Below are 16,267 nucleotides of genomic sequence, written 5' to 3'. Positions count from 1 at the left end.
AGAATGATATAGGGATAGATTTTCATGACAGGTAGAATAGTACATACTTTAATATTTATGAATTTTCTTTGTAATTCTCCAGCTAATAGCTTTGAACTACATTGTGCTTAATAATAAGATAAAAAATAAAACTGTAGCTAGGTAAAATACTATTACTGCCTATGTCGTACTATATAATCCTAGGACTTTGACTGTAAAGAATACAGTATTGAGATATAATACATTTTCCAGTTGTTAGTATCAATTAGTTGTTGTACTAAGCATCATTTATGAGACAACAAAGTAACTGTAATCATGACTCCTAGGTATGTAACAAAAGAGGGCAGGACTTAAGACATTACCATTTCTTTTCCATTCCAAAATTATTCTACAAGAGTAGAAAAGGGTCATTTATTCATGAATATTCAGCTTGGATAAAAAAAGGAAGTCCCTTAAAAGCCTCTGTAATTGTCCAGTAGAAAAGCATATATTATTAGGAATAAAAGCATACTATCTAGCAGCAAGCTTAATTTTAAAATTTCTCCTTTTGGTAGCACCATCTCAAGCATGGCCCTTTCCTCCCAAGCCTTTATGGTAGCCTCTAATTCACTAGATTCTGTTTGAAGACATCTCTGGTATAACTGATAAATCTTCATTGATTATTATATATTCTGACTTAGAGCTGACCACAAGAGTTCATCCATTAGAATCCCGTAGCTATCCTAATATCCTAATCCTGTAGAAATCCTAAGGTTTCTAGCCTTAAATTTGTTTACAGCTCCTTCAAGTACTTCTGTTGTCAAGAACTCATGTATTGTCCTCTTAGCCATGGAGTTATAATGTCTAAGGGGAGAGGTTTGAAGGCCAATGCAAATGGTAAGACAATAGAATCAGTATACTGACCTCATACCAGTTAGGTGGTAGGCTTGAGTAAGGGTTCCCTTGTTCACAGAACCACCATAACTCTTAGATATGAGTACTATTGCCATGATGACACACCATGACCCAAAGCAACTTGGGGAGGAAATATATTTCACTTACAGTTTCTTATAACAGTTCATCATCAAAACCATTTAGGACAGGAACTCAAACTGGGCAGGAAGCTGGAGGCAGGAGCTAATCCTAATCCGGAAGTCACAGAGAAGTGTATCTTACTGGCTTGCTTCTCATGGCTTTCTTATAGAACTCAGAACCATCTACCCAAGGATGGCACCATCCACCATGGGTTGGACCCTTGCCCATTGATCACTACTTAAAAAAAATGTCCTCTAGCTGGATCTTATGGAGGCATTTCCTCAACTGAAGCTCCCTCTTCTCTAATGACTCTAGGTTGTGTCAAAATGTCATAAAACCATTCAGTTTAGTCAACTTCAGAGACAGCACATTAGTATTTGTCCCTTTATTTTTGAGACATTTAGGACAGACATCCAATGTCCCCTACTAAGCAAGAGAATGCATATCCATGTCACATGAGACTCAGGGAGTAATCCAGGCTCCCCACCGATAAGGAAGATCTTCCCACAGTACAGCCCTTACAGCAGGAACAGGAAAGACCGAGTCTGAGTAGTCTTATGTGTCTTTGAATCTTGTGGAAAACCCAGCATGCAATTTGCTTAGTGGGGTTTGTGTCCCATCCAAGGGGAACAAATGTTACTTCAGCCTGGGATGTCCTGCCAGACAAGCATAGCAATCAGTCTCTTGCACATGTACTGTAATTTTAATCTATTCTACCCAAGTATTTAATTCTCTGTATCCAGTTTCTATTTCTAACATCTGTATCAAGTTCCCACAGTGTGAAACTTGGCATGCATCAAATTTTATATTAAGAGTTTGATGAGTTTCATTTATATAAATCACTAAGCTAATAAAAAGAGAATATGGAAGAACTTCCTGGACAGTAATTCCACCTTACTTTAAAAGTCTCTATTTCTTGTATAATGTAATCAACCCACTATATATGAGACTTCAGAGATGAAGTTAACCAAGGATCTGCATCAAGAAATGTAAAATTTTAAGGATGGATTAGTTTAATAGTTTCTCTTTGGGGGATTTTGAATTAGAGGTATTCTTTGAAACAAAGGTAGGTTTTGTTGATTCACAATTACACAAGGCAAGTGTAAGCACTTCACTTAGCAACAGTGAAAACAAAGAGAACCTTACCATAACTATGACCTTTAGGTAACCAAGTATTATCAAATTCTTTTTGGAATTTATCTTAAATGGTCATTAAATGACCAATGTCAGACCACATGTTTGTCCATCCAAGAAAGTTCTCTCTGCTTTTGCTTTTAATTTATTTACTTTCTCAAGTTTCTATAGGAAAAGGCTACTGTGACATGAATTAGACTAACAGAGGATGGTCTTGTTGGGCATCAATTGGAGGAGAGGCCCTTGGTCTTGTGAAGGCTCGATGTCCCAGTGTAGGGGAGTTCAAGGGCAGGAAGGTGGGAGTGAGTGGGAGGTTGGGGGAACACCCTCATAGAAGCAGGGGAGGGGAGATGGGATAGAGGGTTTCAGGGGTGGGAAACAGGAAGGGGATAATGTTTGAAATATAAAGAAAATATCTAATAAAATAAATTTACAAAACAGATGTTGTTTTTATTACATCAATCTCTATGTTCCCTATTGTCTTTTCCAATAATAGATTGAAAAACAGTCATTTCTTGATCTTAATTTCAAAGAGTCCCCTTGCAGTAAGATTGTCCATTTTTCCTGGAAATCCTTGCCAGTAGCCTTCTTTGTTCAGGTGTAAATTGCCCAATATCTTTCAGCATTCCAACCCATGCTTCTGTGATCAGCAAGACCAGAAAAGGACCTTCTAAGATTAATTTTCAATTCTTCTCTTTCCTGCTTTTATCAGCATTTGATCCCCAGGCTGGAAAGGATGGATTTGGACTTTGAGTGGTGGTATCTGGGAGATAAGTTCTTGTAACTTAAACCAAAGTGGAAGAGGAACCTAGTATATGATCTCTAGGAAAGAAATGCAGCTTAGTTTCCACAGTGGGAAGGTCAATGGAGACTCTCCGACACTTCATGTGAGATATGCTCACATCCCTTCTTAGAGCTATTTTAATTCTAAGCAAAACTATAGGGAAATATTTAATTCAGAGTCACTTTGTTCAATGTATAAAATTTAGCTATCTATTTGTTAAGATTTTTGACTCATATTTTCTAGTTTCCCAGTTTAAGGGATGTCATGGAAAGGGTGGTCATCCACATACATCTCCAGTGCCTTCAGGAACTCTTTTAGAAGAGTGGCATTAAAGTGGCTTCCATTATTTGCTGTACATTAAATCATGGCATCACTTAATCAAGAATGATCTAAATCACTTAAGGGGTATTATCTGGAAGGGCAAGGCCTTTGACCTCCTAGAGACATGGTCCATCTGGATACTGGGGAAGGGTCTCTGTTGGAGAATTCTGCTCCCTGAGGAAAGGGAGACCTACCGGTTCAGTAGACTTCTTCCTGTGGAATCTGTTTTCTCATTATCTCCCCTCTTTTTACTTTAGCAAGTTATTCATTCATTCCTCACTTGTTTGGCTATGATGTAGACAACTCTGAAACTATAACCTTTTTACTGTATTATTCATCGCCTGAGGCACTTCTTTGCCCCCTTTCTTATGAGACATGTACTGATTACAGCACAATCTCTGAAGATTTCCTGGCCTCTCTTATCAATATGACAGGTGATTTATCAGAGATGTCTCATTGTCCCCTAGGCCTTGTCTATTCTTATATTTGCATTGCTGGTTTACTTTGATTTAGGTTTTCTGTTAGTCTCCAGAAATGAGAAGTGTCTTTACATCCAGGGCTACTGTACCAAGAAAGCAGGGACTACCTCCCAGGGTAGTCAGTCTCCAAGATCACCTGTCCTATAGCCAGGGCCCCATGTTCGGTACTATGCTAAAATAAGTAGGTCTAGGGATCAAAATAAAATGACCACACTGTCCAAAAGTATTTCTCCAAGGCAGAAAGATTTATTTCTGCAGAAAACTACATCGCCAAGCCTAATCAAGCAAGCACTCCCAGCATGGGGCACATTGCTTCTTTATTCACAATGCAGAGGTCTCCTGTGCTTCACCTGAGTGGCTACACCTTAAGGTTTGTACTCTCATATGCTCAAAGTGAAATAATTGATGAGCAGGATGCAATGTTGAACACTCAGTGTAACTTGTTTGCACATAGTTTGATTTCAAAAAGTGCCAAACCATATCCTCTGTGAGAACAACAGTGCTTACACATCAGCAGTGTTAACAGCATCCAAATTGATACTAAAATCCATATGATCACAAAGGTTAGGTTTATAGTAGGGGACAAGGGGTAAGGGGAGGATCTTCCACGGAAAGGAAAATAGAATGTATAGCTATGGAAAGATGGGGATAGATGGACTGAGAGGATTCACAGGTATGTGGAGGGAAGAGAGGGTTAATGGAAAGAAATATAGGGAGAGAAATCAAGTATTAAGGGCTATTTAATAGGTCATATGGAAATTTATTCCTATATAATCTTTGGGGAAAGATATGTATGAAAGAAATCTAAATGGAATCACCAAATATTGGGAAGGAAAATGGTCCAAATAGACATTTTTGCTACCACGTAAAACATCCAGTGTCAAGAATATGCTACATCTAATTGGATTGTGAGCTAAAGCAGTCCCATGGAAATCCCCAACAACTCACCCAGTTACCAGGCTGTAGGTTGCTATTCACACATTGATGGTAAGGCCCTACTGCTAATAAGAACACTTGCCTATTTCACTGAACATAAAGAAGTCAGTCTGGTACCTAACTAGAGTCTTCACCCTTACTGACTGGTGCTAATTGTATGGAGATGGGTTCTGCATGTTACCAGAGGAGAATAATAACCACCAAACCATCTACAAATCCTGTGATTTATGATGATGGTCTATCTGCAAACTATGCTGGTAAAATAGTAACACAAACTTTGTGAAAGTAACCAACTACTCTCTGACTGGATTTAACGGCCATACCATGAGATAGAACACATGCCTGATGCTGGTCAGTTAGCCAATCACCTAAGACTAGATGATCCATTGTCCTAGACTTAAAACAAACTACTGCTAAAGAAGTAAAGTAAGAAAATAATCCTTTATAATGCTCTTCTACACTCATTTAGCCATTATCAGAGAAATTTCCCCCAGAAGAGACCCAGTATTGAACAATGGGCTTAGAGTGTGTAGTCCTTTGAATATGCTTGGTATGGCCTTATTGAAAGAAGTGTGTCACTGTGGGGGTAGGCTTTGAGACCTTCCTTCTTGCTGCCTAGAAGACAGTAGTCTGTTTTGTTTCTGTTTGCTTTCAGAAGAAGAGGTAGAACACTCAGCTCATTCAGCATTGTGCTTGCCTGGATACTGCCATACCTTTTGCCATGATAATAATGGACTGAAATTCTGAACACATAAGCTATCCCCAACTAAATGTTTTCCTTTATAAGACTTGCTTTGGTCATGAAGTCTCTTCACAGAGATGAAATCCCAACTAAGACAGAGGTGAGAGGATATACAACACTTAATCCTAAATGGGATGTCTTCAGCAAATGCTTTCCCTTAGGACTCAGAGAAGCTATGGAGAAGAGCAGACAGACAGATTGCAAGAGCAAGAGAGAGTAGATAACACTAAAAACAGAAAAAAAAAAAAACCAGTGTTTTCCAGACAAAGTAGAATTGATATACATATAAACTCACAGAGACTGTAGCAGCATGCTAAGGACTTTCACTGCTTCAAGCCAGACAAGGTCTCAACACTGCAAGGGGAAAGTGGATATGAACTCCAGTCCCTAATCAAGAAGGTATATTCAATCAATAATTGCTTGTGAAAAAATATCTAGCTTCTTCAATAAGTATATTTCCCTCACTCACAGATAGGCTCCATGCCCAACAGTTCATGGCCAATGTAAAACTAACTCAACGGTGTTCTTGTAGAATTTCTGTCTCAACTTTCTTTGCTCACCATTTTTGCTCTTACTGATTTTTTGCTTCTTATGGTTTCCAATCTTGTGTGTGTGTGTTTTATGCTCATCCTTTGCTTTGTTGTTTTTTGTTTGTTTATACCAATCATTAAAAACTGATCACTAGTGGTATTCTAGTAATATCTATTGTAAATTTTATTGTATGTCTTTCTTCCACCTTTGACCTATTTTTGTTTACTAGTATACATGTAAAACTTTTTTTATTAATTATTGTATACATTTACATTTCAAATGACATATCCCTTCCCAGTTACCCCTCCATCAAACCCTCATCCCATTCCCCGCTCAAGCCCCTCTAGTTTGCCTCTATGAAGAAGCTCCTCCACCCATTCACCCATTCCTAACTCACCACTCTAGCATCCTCCTACACTGGGGCATCAAGCATCCCTCCCCTCCCATTGATGTCAGATAAGGTCAACCTCTGCTACATATGTATCTGGAGTCCTGGGTACTGCCATGTATACTCTTTGCTTGGTGGTTTACTCCCTGGGAGCTCTGGGTGGTCCAGTTAGTTGATATTCTTCTTCTTATGTGATTGCAATACCCTTCAGGTCCTCGACTCCTTCCCTAGTTTTCCATTTCCTAGGTTCCTGGGTTCAGTCCAATGGTTGCTGTAAATATCTACATATGTATTGGTCAGGTGTTGGTTAAACCTCTCAGGAGACAATTATATCAGGCTTCTGTCAGCAAGCGCTTCTTGGCATCAGCAATAGTGTGGGGGCTTGTTATCTGAAGATGGGATATATCCCTAGGAGAGGCAGTCGCTGAATGGCCTAACCTTCAGTCTCTGTTCCATTTTTTGGTCCCTGTATTTCCCTTGGACAGGAACGTTTCTGGGTTTAAAATTTTAAGATGTGTGGGTGGCCCCATCCCTCAACTGGGGGCCGTGCCTATCCACTAGATGTTGTCTCTACAAGTTCTATCTCCTGTTTGTTGGGTATTTCATCTAAAGTCATGGCCATTGGCTCTTACTTCCCTGGAGTCTGGAACTTTCTAACCCAGTTCCCCATCCTCCTCTGCTACATGTTTCTATTCAATTTCCCAATCCTCTGTACGTCTTTCCTCTCCCTTAAAACCTTCTTAAATGTTATACTTTTACTTAAAAATAAATGTGGTTCAAAATGAAAACATACAATTAAAATTGAAGTCTTTAGTTGAAGGCTTTACAGTAGAGAATGCTGTTGTTCAAAAGTCTTTCAAATATGACCTTTAAATACAAAAATATAAATATGTATAAAAGCTGCAGTTATTTATGTTAAAAATTAACACATTTAAATAAAAATACTAAAAAGTAGACTTACATAAGAATACTATTTCTAACTTGTTACATGGTTGAAATAAAGGTCTTTTCTACTAAACTAGAAAAAAATAATCTAGTGAACATAGGGCCACCTTTGGAATCATGAATGCTGATTTAAACTTCCAAAAAAATGCTTCTTCTGTGAGCACACTTAAGAGAATTACTTGTAAACAGCAGCTACTTATCTACAATGAGGATACAGCTTGTTAATATACAGGAAACATCATGGCAGTACAGACTACTATTTATTGATAGGAGAGGTTATAAATTATTCTCAAATGACAATTTATAAAATTATATAGAAAATATATTTAAATTATATACATGCTACATATATACATAATTGTACATAATGTGGAGATTGATTCAATCACATGAACCTAACGAACACAAATTCTATTATTCTAAAATGTAAGCTTCTAAAATAATAGATAACCTTTGACCATGTAGACACTATGAGCAAAAATATATTATTCTTAGTGCTCTTTAAAGAATGTAATATCAAAGCAAATTACCTCTCTCAAAATGAAATAGATATATTACACATAAATATTGCTCTTTCTAATGTTTAGGTAATCTTAACTTTTAGTGCATATAGAAAATGTGAAACTATTCAAATTACAATAGACCCAAGTCATAAAAACAAACTAAGAACAAAGACGAAACATCAAGTAATTTTCAGTCAAAAGTTATCTAGCCCCATGAAAGCCTACAACACTTACCTGTGTCTATCTATAAGCTACCAGCCAGTAGCTATGGCTGGAACAGCAATGGAGACTACAACCTCACCAGGGCTTAGTTGTTCTTCACCTTCCTAATGCTGCACCCCTTTAATATTGTTCCTCATGTTGTGGTGACCTCCAACCATGAAAGGAATTTTTGCTGCTATTTCATAACTATAATTTTGCTACTCTTATGACTCATAAATAGCTGATATGCAGAATATTTGTTATGAGACCCCAAGTTGGTCATGGTCCACAGTTGACAACTACTGTATGGGAAAGGAGGGTTTCCTCAGACTCTCAGGAAGACAATAAAATATTCATGAACAATTCATAAGACTGCATTACTTTGTAAAAAGAAATGAACTGAAAGAATCTAAATGAAACATAAAATAGCATACCCAATGATCTAAAAAAACAGGATTTGGTTGTTAAAGTATCTCAATTGTAGGGATTAGAAGTCCTGATTTGTACTTCTATTCCTGAGGAACCTGAGGATCCATATAAAGCTCAGCAGAAAGTTCTGACACCATTTTACACAGTTTGCAGCTTATTATTCATTATTAAGGACTCGTATTTGCCCTTGGCTCCTTTCAGAGACTTTCTTTGAATACTTGCTAAGCAATTATCTGCTTTAGCAGTGGGAAGGAAATAATGGGAATGAAGAGTGTGATTGAAATTAACCACCTTTTTTTTTGTTTCATTATGAACTTTTTAACTTACAGAATTGTTCTGGGCTTCTATTTAATGCTGACATCAGTACAGTCTAGCAGGTGCTAATAGCAACATCAGCTATGCGGACATCAATATTGTGCGATCAGGAGTTTCCCTGAGCCAAGAATTGTATATCTAAATCCTTTTTAAAGAACATGAACATTGAGGGTCAGTTGGCTGCTATTTCTGAGCACAGTCACTAGCCAGATTTTCATTAATATCATGACACTAGGCCAGGTCACACATACTGTCCAGCCATGTGATAGGAAAGGGAACCTTCCTTCCCCATTTAAGCTAACCTGTAGTTGTGCACAATTGTTTGCAATTCCAGTGTCTCTTTGAAATACCATGACTTCCAACATATAAGAGCTTATGAACCAACAACATAAAAGCCACAAGAAAACAAAATGAACCACGCTTAACCTAACTCACCTCAGAACAAAATCAATGGCAAGAACTTTACTTTGAGAAATACAACCACGAGGAAACCAAAGAAAATGTCTACTACTTAGTGGTCACAGGAAGAATAAGTTTCAGCCATTTGGTAGGAATTTACCCACTCCCTGATGAAGTCATGGAGCAGAGTGTGAAGCAAGGAATTGACCAGAGTGGAGAATTCAGTTCAAAAAGGAGAGATGTCACTAAACTGTGAGGCCAGACAATGGTTAAGAAGTAAAGAAAGTGCCACACCCGAATAAACTTGGGCTAAGTTAATAGGTAGTACGTATCTGGCACTAAAGTCACCTCTTATCTTTATGAGTCTCAGTTTGAACTCTATGAGGCTCTGTGAGTAACAACACAGGCATTCTTAGATCGTGCAGCCAAGGAAGCCAATGAAACAGTAGAAACAAAACAGAGAGCCCCCATCTTGGGCTGCAACACACAATCCATGTTTCAGAGAGGATTGCGTAATGTAGGAAAACACTCAGAATATCCGGAAGAACAAACCTTAATATGGTGCTCTATTTCCTGTGTTTTGCTTTTCATTTTTGAGATTATATAAAAAAACAAAAACAAAAGAAAAAACAAAAAAACTGTTACTATCAAACTTAGTATTTTGTCTGTTAAGATTTTCATCCTGAGTTCAAGTAATTTTATAATAGGCATCATACCACTTTATATGTTATTTCCTGCCACTTTTCAAAGTGCTAAGGGTAATGCCAGGATAATTAATTACCAAATGAAATTATCGGTTGATCTTTGTAAAAATTGCTATGATATGTACAAATACATTGCTCTGAAAATGACTGGCTATAAAATATCAAACGTCAACACAAAGTCAGGGATTTCATCCTTTTATTATATACTGAAAAGGTGTGTATGTGTTTATGTATGGGTGTGTGTATATGAGAGAGAGAGAGAGAGTTTGTGGTATGTATGAATAGAAGTATGAGTATGTGGTGTGTGTGTGAGAGTGTGTGTGTAGGGCGTGTGTAGTATATGTGTATATATGTGTGTACATGTGTGAAGGTATGTGTGTATACCTGTATGTGTATGTGTGTGTGAGTGTATGTGAGTTATGACTAGGAGTGCATGTGTGTAACTGTGTGTGAGTGTGAGAGTGTATCTGTAATGTAAGTGTGTATGTGTATGCACGTGCATGAAGGTGTTTTTGTGTGCATATATCTGTGTGTGTATGTGTATGAGCATGTGTCTGCAGACATATATGTGTTTGAGTATGTATGTGTGTGTGAGTGTGACTGTGTGTGAGAATGTGAGTGTGTGACGTGTGAGTATAAGAGTAAGCGAATAGTGTGTATGTGAGTGTGTGTGTATTTAAGTATGTGGGTGTGTGTGTATTTAAGTATGTGGACATGTGTGAAGGTGTATATATGGCAAATCCTTACAGAGGGAGAGATAGAGCCATCAGTCTTTATTTGGTAGTAGAGAAATGGTATGTTTTCCATACATTATTTCTCCAATTATAGCTCATCATCAGCTATCAGTTGCTCTGTGTGTGTGTGTGTAGAGTGTGTGTAGTATATAAGTGTGTATGTGTGTGCACATGTGTGAAGGTATATGTATATAGCTGTGTGTGTGCAGATGTGAATATTTGTGTGTGTGTGTGTGTGTGTGTGTGTAATCCTGAGAGCTTATACCACAGGCTTACTGCACAGACTGCTGCATATCTTGACACCTCCCAATGAAAGGGATACTGTTTTACAAGCATAGCCTACTGTCCTTAGCAAATATCAAAGTGGATACTTTTGTTTTCTAACACTGTGGGGGGAAAGCACATACACAGAGCACTGTAATTTATTTGTGCTTTGTGTTGTGTTTGCCACAAAGCAGCAATCATAAATAACAGTTGGTAGAGGACAGAGACACAGCCTTTAATAATATTGTTCTGGGAATACATCATCCAGCACTGAAAATGTCATATAAAATTCATATCCATAGCTGTTTACAGAGAGAGAAAAAGAACAGTTGCACTCTGAAATCCTGGAGCAATTCTCCAAAACATGAGAATGATATGGGCTGCTCTGTCTTCTTTCACACTTATTTTTGGTATCCAGAGCTACATCCCAGGGCTGTATTGATTTTCATTCTGGCTGTGGTTGATTAATGCTCCAGGAAGCAGTCATGTGCATTAGGATAGAGCCAAATAGAAATACCAGTACATTTTCTCAAGTCAAAGTGAGGTGGAGGGAGCAGGCAAACCAGCCCACTTAGTGGTTTTTATCTGGCAATGCGTGCACACAATAAAACACACTGGTGAAACTGATAGTCACATAGCCTGGTTAAGAGGAAGCCGCATACTGCATTACACTTACTATTGTTATTATTGGCCTATCAGTAAGTTCTGAAAAACATACAGTGTTGGTGTCCTATGGAAATATTAGTGACGTTATTATTTATTTATTTATTTATTTATTTATTGATTCATTTATTTAAGATTTAGTATCTAGGTTAAGTATGTTCACTATGTGAATTTGCTTCCTGGAAGGTGTCTTTGTTAGTAATTGCTTCGCATTGATAAAGCTCTCTTGCGCAGGGAAATGGCAGTTGTAACGACTGAGGACTGATTGCCTCATATAATGTTTGTCCTCCTGACCTGTCCCCAAAGCCCAAGGAATTACTCAGTAGTTGAATGTTTTCTCTTTGCTCTTTTGACAGATGTTTTACTTTCTGTTTTAAAAGCTCACTGTTTACCATCCATAGTGTTATTTTTCATTACATGACTATTACATGATGATCAAATATTTCTCTGAATGTATTAAAACATCCAACATACAGTCATTTGGATAAACACCACACACAGTAAGAAGTATGAGTACCTATCGAAACAAAAAAGAAAAAGAATGTTGATGATAGAGTAGATGAAACATGTTTAATAAAACAGAAATTTGGGTCTGGAGATACGGCAGTCAATAAAGAGATTGTCATGTAGTCATGAACACATGGAATTAAACTTGAATATCCACACAAAGTAGCCAAGTGAGGCAGTATGTCTGTAAATCTCATGCCTGCAGATACAGAGTCAGGAAGATCCTTGGGGTTTGCTGACTTATTGACCTAAACAAATAAGGCAGCCTCATGTCAACTGTCAACTGGTTGGACTGGAGAGAATAGCTCAGTGGTAGAGTGCCTACCAGGAATGCACAAGACACTGGTTTCGATTCTCAGTAGCACAAGCTCTAGAGATGTGCTGCTACCCTGTCCCTGAGATTGACCTTTGGCCTTCACACACACATACAATTTTGAGGCTTAAAACCTGATAATCCAGTTTCTGGTTATTATGACTAGAGCAGCAATGAACATGGCTTAGCAAGTCTCCTCATGATAAAATGGAACATCTTTGGGATATATGCCCAAGAGTTGTTCAGCTGGATCTTGATGTAGATTGAATCTTAACATTCTGAGGAACTGCCATATTGACTTCTATAGTGGCTGTATAAGGAACAATAAAGGGTTGATCCTCCCATCCCACATTCTCACTAGCATGAGCTGATAGACATTTTATTGATCTTACCCATTCTGGCAAGTGGAAGGCAGAATCTAAAAATAGTTTTGATTTGCATTCCCCTGATGGCTCAGGATGTTGAACATTTCCTTAAGTGTTACACAGACATTTGAGTTTCTCATATTGAGAATTCTCTGCTTAGATTTGTACCCCATTTTAAATTTTATTATATGGCATTTTGAACTCTAGTTTCTTGAGTTCTTTGTATGTTTTGGATATTAGTCCTCTATCACATATGGAGTTGGTAAAAATCCTTTTGCATTCTGTAGGCTGTGTCGTTGTCTGAATGACAGTGTATTTATACAAGGGAATATCACTGAGCTCTTAAAAGTGGCTTCATGAAATTTACAGGCAAACGGCTAGAACTAGCAAGAAATTATTGTGAGTGAGGGAAGATAGGATACATGTTCATTTATATGTGGATATTAACCATTAAATAACAAATCTACAATTCATAAACCCAGACAGGTTTGTTACAGAGAAACTTATTAGGGCAGTCACGTGATTCTCAGGGTGCGGGAATAGAATAGATTTTATGGGTGAACTGTGGGTGGCAGAGCTGAAATGTGATGCTTGTGTAGAATGGGAGGATTGGGAAGAATGGTGAGGAGAGATAGGGTTGGGACAGGGTGTGAAGAGACAGATGGAATTCAGGGTCAGTTGAGGCAATGGAATGGAATTCTAGTGCAGTGGAAACTTTCTAAAATATATGTAGGTGAATCTAATAATGGAGCATACACTCTAAACTGGACAACTGTCACCAGATGAAGTTTCTAGTACCGGGGCTGGGTTACATTCAATTGAGTTGTTAGCCAAAAAGGTCCCATGCAAATCCTCAAACAACCTAGGCTGTTGCCAAGACGATGGGTTGCTCTCTGCAAACTGATAAAGGAGTCCAGTTGCCAAGAACAACAGCCACACAGCCCCTTGAACATGAAAAACTAGAGCTGGTGCCTCGATCCTTACATTCTAGATTCATTGGTGCAGAAAGGTACTCCATAGGCTACTGAAAAAGAAACATGGATGCCAACCCAGCTACAAAATCTTTGGCCTACAATTTCTCCCGACTGTACAATATGCTAGGGCAATGGTGGCACAGAATGTATGAAAGTAGCTGAGCAATATCTCATTTGATTTAAGGCCCATTCCAGAAGACAGAATCCATATCTGGCACTGCTTGTGTGACCATGAAACAGAGACTAGATAGCCTAGAGATCTCAGGTAAAATCAAACATGACTATTCTAAAAATTAAAGAGCATCAATAAAACTTCTCTTAATGATATTGGGCTATATACTCTTAGATCAGTGCCTCGTCCAGTTAACATCAGAGAAGTTTTCTCCTTTCTTCCTTCAACCAACAGGAACAGAGGCAGAGGCTCACAGCTACACATTAAGCAGAGGAAGAGAGTCCTTTGAACTCTAAATTAGATGTCTCCAATAAGTATTTTCTCTCAGAATTCAGGTTTAGAAGAATCTATTTTAATTAAAAAATAAATATAAAATAAAATAAAACATAATGATTCGATACAACTCAAATCAAAGGACTCAGGAATTATCTTAATTTGAACATTCAGAAAGACGGGTATTTGTGTAATTTTTGACAATTCTCACATCACTAAATTTTACATATTACATGCAATATGATCCAAATCCATCCTATAGAGTCTTCCATGAGTATCAAGGAGTGTAAACTTCAGAATATTCAACATTCATATAGAACTATAAGGAAAAATATTCTAATATTGTAAGTGTAATATAGCAAGACCAGGGTCCAATGTATTTTCTCATTCTATGATGCTCCAGGTCACTGGTACAATACCGCATGATAGCTTGTGACAAATACCCATGTTTGAGACAATGCTTTGGGTTTTTCCAGAAATGTCAGTTAAAAAAACCAATATAGCTTCTTATTTACCTAACTTATGCAGACAAAAATATTGAATGTCTTATATAAAGGATCTGCTAATTTCCTCCAGAAACACATGCTAATTATTTCTTCAATTTCAATCTGCACTACTGATTCATTTTTGGTTTGTTTGTGCAGGTATTTTTTATTTTTTTGTTTTGTTTTGTTTTTTCTGTCTTTGAAAACCCTTTACCTCACTAGAATTACAGCCATTCTTGCTTGATGCTGTCTTATTATGGGATGCTGTCAAGGGTACCTTCTGAAAGAGATACTTGAAAGAATTCTATTTGTAATCCAGTGGAGACAGTGGATTGCTCTTGTGCTGTTGGGGAAATATGCAAGCATGCCTTCTTGAGTCAGAGGGGAGTACTCTGTGAAAGCTGAGGCCCAAGCTGGTGCGTGACTCAACATTTGTTGTCTCTAATCAAAGATGCCAGATATTTTTAAATTACTTCTTTTATATCTTGAGATTATAGTAATTATGTCATTCATCCCAATGAAAAATGTGAAAGCTTCACATATACACAGAAACAAATGTATCTAGAAACATTTATTTTTCATGCTTATTTGAAAGGCACAGAAGAATTCAATAAATAAAAATATTGAAAATAATCTTATGTGAGATATCTTAGTTCTGTCTTTTCTGCTCTGTCAAATTTTATGTTTCTAAAATTTTGACAAATATTACTCATTTAAAAATATTTCAAGAGCATGGGTGGTTAGCATGCATTTATGCCTCTGCAACATGTGCATACACTGCCTGTTCAAGCCATATCCCCTGGAAATGGAGTTACAGACATTTACAAGACACTATGTGATGCTGGAACCTGGACCCTGGTCCTTTGCAAAGGCAGTAACCTTCCAGAGTGATCAATCTCCCCATTTTGCTTTAATTAAGATGATTACAGACCTAATTGAGGTTTTAACAAACAAATCAGAGAATCCCTTTGAACTGTTTACTAGCCTCTCATGGCTAAGCTATTACATAACAGCATACCTGCATATGAGCTTGACAGCAAGGAATCCACTGATCTTGTTCAAGTCTATCCAGCATGAGTTCCTGCATTTAATACCAGCAAAGAAAGCCCTCATATCACAGGCACTCCCTACTACACTGCACACACAGGCACTCCCTACTGCACTGCACACACAGCCACTCTGTACTGCACTGCACACTCAGGCACTCCCTGCTGCACTGCACACACAGCCACTCACTACTACACTGCACACACAGGCACTCCCTACTGCACTGCACACACAGCCACTCTGTACTGCACTGCACACTCAGGCACTCCTTACTGCACTGCACACACAGGCACTCACTACTGCACTGCACACTCAGGCACTCTGTACTACACTGCACACTCAGGCACTCCCTGCTGCACTGCACACACAGCCACTCACTACTGTACTGCCCACTCAGGCACTCCCTACTTCACTGCACACACAGGCACTCACTACTACACTGCACACACAGGCACTCCCTACTGCACTGCACACACAGCCACTCCCCACTGCACTGCACACTCAGGCACTCCTTACTGCACTGCACACAAAGGCACTCACTACTGCACTGCACACTCAGGCACTCCTTACTGCACTGCACACACAGCCTCTCCCTACTGCACTGTACACACAGGCACTACCTACTGCACTGCACACACAGGCACTCCCTACTGCACTGCACACACA

This window comes from Grammomys surdaster, unplaced genomic scaffold, assembly GCF_004785775.1.
Source record: "Grammomys surdaster isolate TR1022 unplaced genomic scaffold, NIH_TR_1.0 125877, whole genome shotgun sequence".
NCBI classification, from domain to species: Eukaryota; Metazoa; Chordata; class Mammalia; order Rodentia; family Muridae; genus Grammomys; species Grammomys surdaster.
Note: the sequence above shows the minus strand (reverse complement) of the source record.